General features: G+C 45.3%; 1 protein-coding gene across 3 annotated transcripts in view; it reads right to left on the bottom strand.

Moving 5' to 3' along the window:
- zmiz1 (zinc finger MIZ-type containing 1) overlaps positions 1–13,256 on the bottom strand; it is a 274,950-nt gene extending 261,694 nt beyond the window's left edge. For 2 of the 3 annotated variants that reach the window (XM_033012939.1, XM_033012940.1), the window contains exon 1: positions 12,905–13,256. The gene's annotated coding sequence lies outside the window, so the exon portion shown is untranslated. The remainder of the gene's footprint in view (positions 1–12,904) is intronic. The other variant, XM_033012937.1, reaches the window with a different exon arrangement.
- Between the last annotated feature and the right edge of the window lie 464 nt (positions 13,257–13,720).

The following is a 13,720-nucleotide window of genomic DNA, read 5'->3' on the forward strand; positions in this document are numbered from 1 at the left end:
ACCGGTTGCAGGTTTGTGAGCCCCCCCCGATCCTCCACCTACGATCGCCATGGCTCCCGCATTGACCAGCTCATCTCAGGTGTGGCGTTAAACCACCCTGTGGCAGAACAGGTGACAACTCAGACACACGCTGAACTGCAGACTCTGAAATCCCGGGCAAAACACCAAGTGTTAGGACTGAGACGAGGAAAAACGTTTTCACCCAGAGAGTTGTGAATCTGTGGAATTCTCAGCCACAGAAGGCAGTGGAGTCCAATACACTGGATGTTTTCAAGAGAGAGTTAATTTAGCTCTTAGGGTTAATGGAATCAAGGGATATGGGGAAAAAGCAGGAAGTGATTTTGGATGATCAGTCATGATCATATTGAATGGCTCGAAGAGCCGAATGGTTCAAGAATAGCTTAATTCCCCACAGACATCAGGTTATTAAACTTGGCTCGGACAAAACTCTGAACATTAATAGCTCATTATCCTGTTATTTGCACTTTATCAGCTTATTTATTCATGTGTGTATATATTTATATAATGGTATATGGACACACTGATCTGTTCTGTAGTCATGCCTACTATGTTCTGTTGTGCTGAAGCAAAGCAAGAATTTCACTTTCCTATCAGGGACACATGACAATAAAGTCTCTTGAATCTTGAATCTTGAATGGCCTACTCCTGCACCTATTCTCTATCTGTCCGTGTAAGTGCTGGAGTAACTCAGTGGGTCAGGCTTCACCTGTGTAGGGAATGGAGAGACCACGTTTCAGGTCGGGTCACTCCATCAGTCTGAAGAAGTGTCCTAGCCTGAAACAGTCGTTCAGTCAGTTTAGTTTATTGTCACGTGTACCGAGGTACAGTGAAAAGCTTTTGTTGCGTGCTATTCAGTCAGAAGAAAGACAATACATGATTACAGTGGAGCCATTCACAGTGTACAGATGCATGATTAAGGGAATAACGTGAATAAGGTTTAGTGCAAGATAAAGCCAGTAAAGTCCCATCAAAGATAGTCCGAGGGTCTCCTATGAGAAGGATAGACTTGACATAGGGCAACAATCCCTATTGATCACAATCACAAACTCTTGTTTGTTTTATCCTTCCCAATTCCCAGTTCAGCAAGTTGGGGATTGCAAACAGCAGGTACCTGTGAAAGATCGCCAATATCGACGATCCATAACCACCCTGGCCACACTCTCATCTCCCTGCCACCATCGGGAAGATGGTACAGTGACCTCCAGGGTCATGAACAGCTTCTTCCCAACAACCATCGGTCTCTTGAACACAACACGCCATTAACCACAGGCCTTCCTCAGCAACTGTGTAGAAACAAGGAACGCAGATAGACGCTGGTTTACAAAATAAAAGGGCACAAAGTGCTGGAGTAACTCAGCGGGTCTGGTAGCAAACCTGGAGAACATTGACAGGTGACGTTTTGGGTCAGGACCCTTCTTCAGATTGATCGAGTCGGAAAGACTCGACGTTGCAAGAACTCAGCGGACCAGGATTAGTCCGTGGGGGGGAATATAGACAGGTGATGATTTGGGTCAGGATCTTCCACACTCTGAAATATGGGGACAACCCAAAATGTCGTCTGTCCATTCCCTCCACAGATACGGAGTTACTCCAGATAACACTCTGCATCATCTAGAAAGCTTACAGAGGATGGGAAATCAGAACTTGCATGAAGTTCTCATTGAAAATCATGTCATAATTACAGCAGGAAACTTAAAGAATGTGGAAACAGACATGGAAAATTCTAACGCAATACACAAATCTCTCACCGAAGTGTAATCCAATGCATTTAATATTTAAGAAGGAACTGCAGATGCTGGAAAATCGAAGGTACACAAAAATGCTGGAGAAACTCAGCGGGTGCAGCAGCATCTATGGAGCGAAGGAAATAGGCAACGTTTCGTCCCGAAACGTTGCCTATTTCCTTCGCTCAATAGATGCTGCTGCACCCGCTAAGTTTCTCCAGCATTTTTGTGTACCTGCAATACAATGCAATACTCTTCAGAATAACCTATGACTCAAGAGTCAAGACTGTTTCATTGTCATGTGTACCAACACCAGAACAAAATTCTTACTTGCAGCAGCATGACAGGATCGTAAACACAATACTCATAGATAACATATAATTCATAAATAATCCCGATACTAGTGCAGGGAAAAGCCTGGGGTTCGTCTCCATCCAAAGATAGTTGACGATTCATAGTTTAGTTTGTGTTTTGTCGTGTTCAAAAGTCCGTCAGTTGTTGGGAAGAATCTGTTCTTGAACCTGGTGGGGGTCACAGTTTTCAGACTCCTTCCAACTGACGGCAGTGCCTCCTGTAGATCCCATCGATGGTAGGGAGATTAAGGACTAGGTGATATCCACCACTTTGTTCCTTGTTCCCGTGCACTATTCAGTTTAATTACTTAATGGCAACCTCAGCCAGAGCCTCTGATAGACAAAGACAGTGGATGTCGCAATCGTTCATCGCTAACCATCCTATCAATTCCAAATATTCAGCTCCTACATTTCCAACATGCATAACCTTGACAATGGCCGTGACACAGACAAACACGTTATGCTTGCATTGTAGACGATTATAAAACGATTGTGAATTGAGTGACTAAGATGCCAGAGCAAGTGCGAAGTGGAATAAAGATGCAAAAATAAAAAAGATTTATTTTACAGGTAAAAGCATGTTGTAATCCACAGTGGTGTAGCGGTAGAGTTGCTGCCTTAAACCCCTGTCCCACGGTACGAGTTCATTCCAAGAGCTCTCCCGAGTTTGCCCTGATTCGAACTCAAAGATTTACGGTAATGGCCACTCGTCGGTACTCGGGGCTCTCGTGGAGATTTTTCAACATGTTGAAAAACCTTCACGAGTCTTCCCGTGCTTACCTGCCATTAGCGAGTCTTCCCGAGTACCAGCCGTAAGCGTAACGAGCCGCTAAGAGACGTCCCCGAGCTCCGACGTACCCGCTACGTTCATTCTCCGTGCTTAGCAGGAGTTTGATTTTTTTTTTTAACTCGGGAGAGCTCTTGGAATGAACTCGTACCGTGGGACAGGGCTGTTACAGCACCAGAGACCCGGGTTGAATCCTGACTACGGGTGCTGTCTGCTCTGAGTTCGTACTTTCTCCCTGTGTCCACGTGGGTTTTCTCTGGGTGCTGCAGTTTCCCCCCGACATGCAGTCGTCTGTAAATTGCCCCGTAGTGCGTCCGATTGAACGAGTTGTATGGGCTGATCACTGGTTGACCGAAGGGCCGGTTTCCACCTTGTGCTTCCAAACTAAATAATGTCAAGATTACAAAAACCTTCACATGTGCTGGATATCCAAATATTATACTCCGTACATTTCTTGAAGGAAGAGATTTTTTGATGGGCATGTTGAAAAATCAAGAGAGATTCAAGGAGTGCGAAGTCATGGGATATTTACACCCAACTGCTATGTTAGGCAGGACCAGTGCGTTAGATATGATAGGTGGAGTTAAGGCTGGGTCTCTCAGCACCTTGCAGTGGCAGGTCGATCTTATCAAAGAGGAAATGTCGCATTTCTACCACGAAGATGCGTCAACCAATGTTTTCATGAAAGATGTCTCAGATTAACAGCATTTTATTACTGCCTCGACTGTGACAAGTGTCGGAGTCAAGTTAGGCTTTGGTCGGCTGCCCGACGTGTATCAAAGTCCCGACAATTGTAGGCAAATGTAGAAAGGCATGGATGGAGAGGATGTTTCCACTAGTGGGAGAGTCTAGGACCAGAGGTCACAGCCTCAGAATTAAAGGATGTTCCTTTAGGAAGGAGATGTGGAGGAATTTCTTTAATCAGAGGTTGGTGAATCAGTGGAATTCTTCACCACAGAAGGCTGTGAAGGCCACGTCAGTGGATATTTTTAAGGCAGAGATATGTAGATTCTTGATTAGTACAGGTGTCAGGGGTTATGGGGAGCAGGCAGGAGAATGTGATTAGGAGGGAGAGATAGATCAGCCATGATTGAATGGCGGAGTAGACTTGATTGGTCGGAGAACTAGGATGGGGAAGGGATGGACAGAGAGGGAAAGCAAGGGTGACTTGAAGTTAGAGAAGTTGGGTCTATCATCTGCAGTTCCTTCCTAAGCATCTCTGCAGGAGCGGACAAAACCTTTAACCCTTCAAAATCCCACAGCATCTTCACACACTTTCCGAAGGATGTGAAGAACCCATGACATTATTTTGAAAAACAAGCTTTGCCAGATATTGTTCAATGTATCTCTCTAAAATACCATCTTTAAACCAATTACCAGTTTGATTTTGATGAGGAAAGCTTTATAAGGCAGTAAAATCGAGTTGGGCAAAAAATAGAAAATGGAATGTAATCCAGATAAATGCAAGACCATACCCGGTTGCACCTTGCTGCACGCAAAGGAATTGACACAACACATTTACTAGAATGTTGCCTGGGTTTCAACAACTAAGTTACAGAGATAGGTTGAATAAGTTAGGTCTTTATTCTCTGGAGCGCAGAAGGTTAAGGGGGGACTTGATAGAGGTCTTTAAAATGATGAGAGGGATAGACAGAGTTGATATGATCAAGCTTTTCCCTTTGAGAATAGGGAAGATTCAAACAAGAGGACATGACTTCAGAATTAAGGGACAGAAGTTTAGGGGTAACATGAGGGGGAACTTCTTTACTCAGAGAGTGGTAGCGGTGTGGAATGAGCTTCTAGTGGAAGTGGTGGCGGCAGGTTCGTTGGTATCATTCAAAAATAAATTGGATAGGCATATGGATGAGAAGGGAATGGAGGGTTATGGTATGAGTGCAGGCAGGTGGGACTAAGGGAAAAAAGTTGTTCGGCACGGACTTGTAGGGCCGAGATGGCCTGTTTCCTGCTGTAATTGTTATATGGTTATATGGTTACAAGAACACGAGATATTAGGACTAGGCCACCAGACCTCTCCAACCTGACCAATATGATGATGGCAGATCTATGCTGGCTTCAACTCCACTTGTGAGACAGTTCCCGAAAACCCTCAATTCCACAATATTTCAAATATTGATCTATTTCCATCTTAAATACTGTGATATGTAATAATCTAGTGTGGGTTCAAAGAGTTCCAGAGATTCACTACTCTCTGAAATAAATTTCTATACACCTTTGTCTAATTGACTGGACTGTATATTTAAGTTATATCTCCTTGTTTCTGACTCTTCCACTAGTGAAAACATCTTATCGCCTCCCCTATAGGATATCTGTTGAAGGTAATTCATCATTCCTTTAAACTTAAGGAATACAGACCCAAAGTGTATAGGCTCTCTTGATAGAACATTCCTTGCATCCCTAGAATTCACCTGGTGAATCTTCTTTGAACTGCCTCCAACGCCATCTTATTTTAGGGTAAGGGGATCAATGAATACCAATAAATTACAGTATATATCGAGTTACTTTGATAACTGATACATTGATAATTGAGTAATCGTCTACAATTAATCTGTAGAAAGATCCCAACCCGAAAGTTCAGCGGGTCAGGCAGCATCTCTGGAGAAGGGTCTCGACCCAAAACGTCACCTATTCCTTTTCTCCAGAGATGCCACTTGACCCGCTGAGTTACTCCAGGATATGATGTCTATCTTTGATATGTATTGAGTGATGTGCAGAGATCCTTGGAGTCCATGTACATAGATCCTTAAAGGCAACAGGACAACAAAGTGCGTAGGAAGGAACTGCAGATGCTGGTATAAAGCGAAGATAGACATAAAAAGCTGGAGTAACTCAGCGGGACAGGCAGCATCTCGGGAGAAAAGGAATGGGTGACGTTTCGGGTTGAGACCCTTCTCCAGACTCTGAACATCACTGAGTCCTTTTCTCCAGAGATGCCTTCAGACCCGCTGAGTTACTCCGGCTTTTTGCGTCTATCTTCAGGACAGCAAAGTGGTTGCCAAAAGGTTTTGTTTCATTAGTCAAGTTATGGAACAGAAGAACTGCACACAATGTTAAACAGGCCACAATCTGGTGGGGCATCCAGCTGTGTTCCAATGGTTACACAGTAAAGATGATTGCAGTGAAGAGGTCCTGTATTCTGGGGGGTTTCTTTGCACACTACCATGGTCTAGTTTACTTGGAATAAACGATAATTTATTGTATGTTTACTCTTGTGTTTAATTCGCCTGTAAAGATGCAGCGAATAAGAATTTAATTTTTCCGGTGACAATGACATACAAACACTCTTGACTCTCGGACCCTTGAGAGATTTTTTTTTTGCGGATGTTGCCAGGGTGAAGAAATTGTAAAAGTTACAAAAGGTTTGGATAAATCGGCGATGCTTCGTTTGCACAGAACTAGCCGGGGGGGGGGGGGGAGGCAGAATTGAATATACAATATTTATGATGAGACTAGATGAAGTGTGAAGAACCCATGTCCTTTGGCAGAGGTCCCTGACTGTGGGGCAAAGAGCTGATGTAATTGGAGCAGATACGAGGACAAATGTTTTCAACCAGAAGATGGTACTGATCTGGAACTCGCTGCATGGACATGTGCTGGAGGCAGAGTTGTCCATATATAAACAACACACTGGAAGACCTGTGCCTTGCAGTTTTATAGGCAGTTAAGATGTGATTGGGCTGGTGAGCTATTTTTGATAGTACAGGCATGATGGACCGAATGGCTTCCCGCATCAGATATTTTCAATGGTTCTATGATCACCAGCTGCTCTGCTTCTTTTACCATCACATCTCCTCCATGGACATTTCAGAATTGGTTCCTCTTTTTAACACCTCCTCTATTTTCTATTCACTACCATCAAAGATAAGCGCAGTAGACATTTGGAAAGACCTCACTAACAGCACCTTGGATGTATCTGCAACAGAAGGGCCACATGGATGATGGTAAGAGCTCAGTGTGACTTTCACATGGGCCATTAGGATGACCACCGATACACGCTGGCCTGAGACAACCAGATCTGAGAAAATGGACAACACTCTCAAGAAAGGTCTCGACCCGAAACATCACCTCTTCCTTTTCTCCAGAGATGCTGCCCGATTCACGGAGTTACTCCGCCTTTTTGTGTCCGTCTTCAGCTTAAACCAGCATCTGCAATTCCTCCCTACACATAAGTAGCCTTTTGTCTTTGTTGCCCAGTACCACTATCCTTGTGTGGCCCAGTGCCTCCTGGCCTCTAACCCATCGCTAGGTTTCCTCTGCCCTTGCACCATTTTCTCCATAACTTAAAACTTTCCCGTCCCCTTTTCCTTATTCTGATGAAAGATCACCATCCTGAACTGCTAATTCTGTTTCCACCTCCACAGAAGCTGCTCAACCTGCCGACTAGTTTCCCTTCCTGCTTACCATACTCTGCCATGTTTTGCTTTTTACCTTAATCAATACTGAGGACATAGGTTTAAGGTGGGGGGAGGGGGGAGAGATTTAATAGGAATCTATTTCTATTTCACTTTTTCACACAAAGGGTGGTGGGTGTCTGGATAGGGCAGGATTAGTGGGATAATGCCCAAACTCAGGCAGGTGGGACCAGAGTAGATGAGACATGTTTGTTGGTGTGGGCAAGTTGGGACAAAGGACCTGTTTCCACACTGTAAGACTCTATAAAACTGATAGGTAATGGAGTCAAAGGTTAAGGGGAGAAGGCAGGAGGATGGGGTTGAGGGGAAAGATAGATTGAATGGCGGAAGGGATTCGTTGGGCCGAATGGTCTCATTCTGCTCCTCTTACTGATGAAGATGAACAATTCTTAGGACATTAAAACTCCAAGCTCATGGCTAAGGTCCATCAGTCCAGTGATACATCGAGTTGAGGGGGACAGAACATAAAAGGAAATCTTTCAAATATCGCAGTCAAAATTAAACCATATCACTTCCTCAAGTCGGGTTGCTGGAAATCGGAATGTAAACACCAGCTACCTTACACCTAACATCTAAAAATGTGTTATATTAAAATACACAGATTTGCATTGCAGTCAAGTAGTACAGATCCAACTCTTGTCCCACATTAGTTAGTTTAGTTCATTGTCACGTGTACCGAGGTATAGTGACAACCTTTTGCTGTGTGCTATCCAGTCAGCAGAAAGACAATACACAATTACAATCGAGCCATTTACGGTGTACAGATAGATACATGATAAGGGAACAATGTTTAGTGCAAAGTAAAGCCTGTAAAGTCAGATCAAGAATAGTCGGATGGTCACCAAAGGGGTAGATAGTAGTTCAGCACTGCTCTCTGGTTGTGGTAGGATGATTCAGTTGTCTGACTACATGGGCACTCTCCCTCATCCAAGCAACCTAACACCACTGTTTACTTTCCACAAGAACCAGGAACGATGAGGTGAGCGGGGAGAGGGTACCTCAAGGATATCGATTAGCATTGTACAGTGGACCAGATGGTCTGGGGATGAGTTACAGGCCTCTCCATGTCAGAACTTCAGCGGATTGGATGGCAAGTGCATGCTCACATTTTCACCATTAGTGCACCTACTGACCCCGAACTGCCACGTGACACAAATACATCTGTACCTGACCCGTGGCCATCTGTTCTGACCCAGCCGCTTCAGCGACAGACTCTGTTTTTCCACATATATCAGTCACAAAATAACACGTTCACCTCGAGAGTGCCATGCCAACATCTACCCATTGGTTAGAGAAAATAGGTGACGTTTCAGGTCAAGACCCTTCTTCAGAAGCCTTCAGGGTCTAAAGAAAGGTCTTGACCCAAAATGTTACCCATCCTTTCTCTCCAGAGATTCCGTCTGATCCGCTGAGTTACTCCAGCTTCGGTTTGAACCAGCATCTGCAGTTCCTTCCTACTACACCCTACCCATTTATTAATAGGATATATAACCATATAACAATTACAGCACGGAAACTGACCATCTCGGCCCTTCTAGTCCGTGCCGAACAATTATTCTCCCCTAGTCCCATCTACCTGCACTCAGACCATAACCCTCCATTCCTTTCCCCTCCACCACTTCCACTAGAAGCTCATTCCACACAGCTACCACTCTCTGAGTAAAGAAGTTCCCCCTCATGTTACCCCTAAACTTCTGTCCCTTAATTCTCAAGTCATGTCCCCTTGTTTGAATCTTCCCTACTCTCAGTGGGAAAAGCTTATCCACGTCAACTTTGTCTATCCCTCTCATCATTTTAAAGACCTCTATCAAGTCCCCCCTTAACCTTCTAAATTCCTTATGGCAACGACCATCCACGGACACAACACAAATGGCCATCCTCCTTCATTCAATTCACCTCCCCTGATTACTGACTGTGCTCAGGCTTGTTGTTGTGACATCTTCACCACTGGGAATAGACAATCCAGAATACATTTCTCCAACTTGTGCATATCGCTGTCTCTCGGACAACCCTCACTGCCCTCATCTAACACCATGCTCAATATTTCCCAACTGTTCAGCACACATATTCATGTCTTGGGAGTCGACAAAAATGCTGGAGAAACTCAGCGTTGCCTATTTCCTTCGCTCCATAGATGCTGCTGCACCCGCTGAGTTCCTACAGCACTTTTGTCTACCTTCGATTTTCCAGCATCTGCAGTTCCTTCTTAAAAACATCATGCATTGTGAGTTAAATACAGAGCGGTGATAAGCGGGCATCTTTGGATTGGGTGTTTTGTGCATAAGAACAACAGAAAAGTCAACCCAGGACCTTGTCATAACTTTGGCCAAGCATCCAATTAAGTGTTCTTGTGTTGTCAGCAACTAAAGATTGCTTTGGAAGCTTCAAGCCAAATCCAACACACACACACACACACACACACACACACTCACACTCACACTCACACTCACTCTCACTCTCACTCTCACACACACACACACACACACACACACACACACACACACACACACACACACACACACACACACACACACTCACACTCACACTCTCTCACACACACTCACACTCACACTCTCTCTCACACTCACACACACACACACTCACACTCACACACTCTCTCACACACACTCTCTCACACACACACACACACACAGAGGAGGAGGTTCAGTGGCGATTGTTTTGAACAAATCTTGCGCGTTGTGAATAGAATTGCTGGATATGGCCCCTCCCATCCTGTCAAAGACCCTGTAACCCTTGGCACTTTTCACCCACAGGACAGCATGCTTGTAACACTATGGTCATTACCCTTGTACGCTGTGCGCTGCTGAATTATATTTAAAGGCAAGTGCCTCCTCTTGGCACACAGTATTGTCCGAGATACAGGCTTGTATGTGCCCCAGTGCAGATTGCAGTTATTGTGTCCTTTGTTTAGCAGAGGGTGTTTCAACATCCTCGACGAGGTCACACCAGTGCATCCATTGATAGTGCCTCTGCAACCAACTCGGGCAGTTAAGGCCATGCATTCCTGAATCAATGGCCACCACCATCACCACTACCACCAGTCTTGTGAGCCCCATCCACTCGGCTGAAACAGGGTGATACACAACGATATGTATTCAGAGTCCGAATGGTCAATTCACAAACCCCCCCCCCCCCCCCCCACACACACACACACACTCTCACTAGTGGCAGTGCCTGAAAATAGCCCAGGTCATACACCCTCCCACCCCAGGTCATATACCCCTCTCTCGCCAACATCGCGTAGAAACCCCTTTGATGGAACACGTGTTGGAGCGGCCAAGTTAAGCGCTTCTTTCTCGTGTGAATGAATTCAAGAGACAGCTTGTACATCAGATTCACAGGCCACAGTGAAAAATGATCAATTTCCCCGATACGTAATATTCATGGAGTCATAGAGTGATACAGTGTGATACAAGTACCTTCCGCCCAACTTGCCCACACCGGCCAACAATGTCCCAGCTACACTGGTCCCACTTGCCTGCGCATGGCCCATATCCCTCCAAACCTGTCCTATCCATGTACCTGTCTAACTGTTTCTTAAACGATGGGGTAGTCCCAGCCTCAACTACCTCCTCTGGCAGCTTGTTCCATACACCCACCACCCTCTGTGTGGAAAAGTTACCCCTCAGATTCCTATTAAATCTTTTCCCCTTCACCTTGAACCTACAGTATGTTCTCTTGTCATTGATTCCTCTTCTCTGGGGCAAGAGACTCTGTGTATCTACCCGATCTATTCCCCTCATGATTTTGTACACCTCTATAAGATCACCCCTCATGCTCCTGCGCTCCATGGAATAGAGACCCAGTCTACACACTGAACTGTTGAAGCATAACAAATTATCTTAACAAGATGCGTGCTTGCATGTGTGTATATGTATGATATAGTATATATATACACATATACACACACACACCACAAAGATTTGTAGACAATGAACACAATCCAATAAATCCCATCCAATCATCATTTGAAATGTAAAGAAAGAGGTAAACAAGAATGTTACCATTATTTAATAACATTATAACTGATGTCAAAGTGCAGAGATCAATTGTTTACAAACTATTCTAAAACAACATCATCCTAACTCAAGTTATTTTTCAAAAACCTTAATATCCTTGAAATATTACATTCCTTTGGTGTCTCGCTGCTAGTAAAAATCATAACATTGACCAGAAATATCTCCCATATCCATTGTGGCAGTGGTTAGAAAACAGCACTCGCCAGAGTTGATTTGCTCCTTATTTCTCTCTCTCCTGTGTGTGTGGCCGTGTGTGTGTGTGTGTGTGTGTGTGTGTGTGTGTGTGTGTGTGTGAGTGTGTGTGTGTGTGTGTGTGTGTGTGTGAGTGTGTGTCTGTGACTGTGTGCGTCTGAGAATGTGTGTCTGTTAGTGTGTGTCACTGTGTAATGTGATTGAGTGTGTGTCTGTGTGTATCTGAGTGTGTGTGAGTGTGTGAGTGAGTGACTATGTGTGTGTGAGTGTGTGTCTGTGACTGTGTGCGTCTGAGAGTGTGTGTATGTGAGTGTGTGAGAGTGTGTGTGCCTGTGTAAGTGTGTATGTGGCTGTGAGTGTGTATGTGACTGTGAGTGTGTGTGAGTGCGTGTGTGTGAGAGTGTGAGAGAGTGTGTGTGTGTGTGTGTATGAGTGTGAGAGTGTGTGTGTGTGTGAGAGTGTGTGAGAGAGAGAGCGGAGAGAGTGGTGTGTGTGTGTGTGTGTGTGTGTGGGTGTGGGTGTGTGTGGTGTGTGTGTGTGTGTGTGTGGTATGTGTGTGTGTGTATGTGACTGTGTGTGTGTGTATGTGACGGTGTGTGTGTGTGTGTGTGAGTAGTGAGTGTGAGGGTGTGTGTGTGTGTGTGTGTGTGTGTGTGTGTGTGTGTGTGTGCGCTGTTTCCTTGCTCCCGCTTCCTGGACACATGCACAGCAGCGATCCTTCTTCCTGCCCTGTTAAGAGGCCCAGTTCTCAACTGCTTTTCATTTAAAGAGAGAAAGAGAGAGAGGGGGAGAGAGTGAGGAAAACCACGACTCACTTCTCTAACCTTTTCTTTTAAAAAAACAGAGCAAAAACTGCACTTAATTCGCAACTGCCCGGCAGATCGTTTGGCTGTGTGTGTGTGTAAAAAATAGACTCATAGTCACAGAGCCTCCATGCACACACAAAGTGGCTCCAACCCTGGCCAAACACTTTGCTCGTCTTTCCCTCCCCAAAGATCTCCTCACACCAGGGAGGGACTTGGGCAAGAATCACCTAAAACCAGAGCCTCTGCCTTTCCGTATCCCATGCCAAGAGAGAGGGAGAGAGGGAAAAAAAAGGAGTCGCGAATCCACGGAGAATACACAGATCGTGAAACAACCAGAGCCACGGGATAAAGGAGGAAAATACAGAGCGGGAGAGAAAGACCGTGCATCTCCTCAACTGCTTTTTTCTTTCTTGACCCCCTATTGTTCAAGTGGAGAGGGCCAGTGGCAGACCCATTCACCGAGACCAGCGGTTGCTCCAGACAGCGACCAGAGACACACACACACACACACAAAAAGGTGTGAAACGCCAAGAAATTGACACGAAAGTTACTCACGGAATATCACAGCTCCGGGATGAGAAATTCCTCGCGGAGGCGTCGGTGTTTCTGTTTCGTGTGTTTCCCCCAGTTTAAACCAAAAAAAAAAAAAAAAAAAAATCGCGAGAGAGAGAGAGGGAGAGCGAGAGGGAGAAAGCACCGACTTAATGTTAGTGCGTGTGTAAGTGAATCAAGTAACATAGAGCGGAGCAAGTTGAAGTGTCAAATTACAGCGGCGATTCTATTATCAAAGGGCCATGCTCGGTGGCTGCTGGTAAAATGTGTTCCAGATCTGATCCACGCCGCCAAGTACAGGGAAGTGGAGTCAGTGCAGGGCGACGCTGGCTCTCTGGCTCACCCTCTCGTTTAATCCTCGTCCCAGCGTTACACAATCAAAGCACAGAGTGCTCCGGTGTCTGCCCTCAAGACCCGCGTTAGAATGGAGGGGAGGGGGGAGGATTGAACGAGAAGAGGGGGGAAGGAGGAATTGAAGGGGGGTAGAGAATTAAAGAGGTGGGGGTGGGTGGGATTGAAGGGTTCAAGGGGAGATGTTGATTGGGAAAGACGGTTGTTATATCAATACATAGATATATTTATCACCCACAAAATCGCTGGGGAATCTCGCCGGGGTATAATTTAGCAATTTAGAACGCGGGATGAAATTGCCTAGTGATGGTGTCAGAGATCTCGCATTGTGTGCATTGGTGGTGGTGGCGGGAGTATAAATATCTTCCAAAACGTCCCTCAAGGCAGCGAGGCAGAAATAGGTGGAAGGGATAAATAACGCGGGCGGCCAGCTCGCTTGCTCGCTAGTTAGTTAGTTAGGCAGG

This window comes from Amblyraja radiata, chromosome 37 (assembly GCF_010909765.2).
Source record: "Amblyraja radiata isolate CabotCenter1 chromosome 37, sAmbRad1.1.pri, whole genome shotgun sequence".
Taxonomy (NCBI): Eukaryota; Metazoa; Chordata; class Chondrichthyes; order Rajiformes; family Rajidae; genus Amblyraja; species Amblyraja radiata.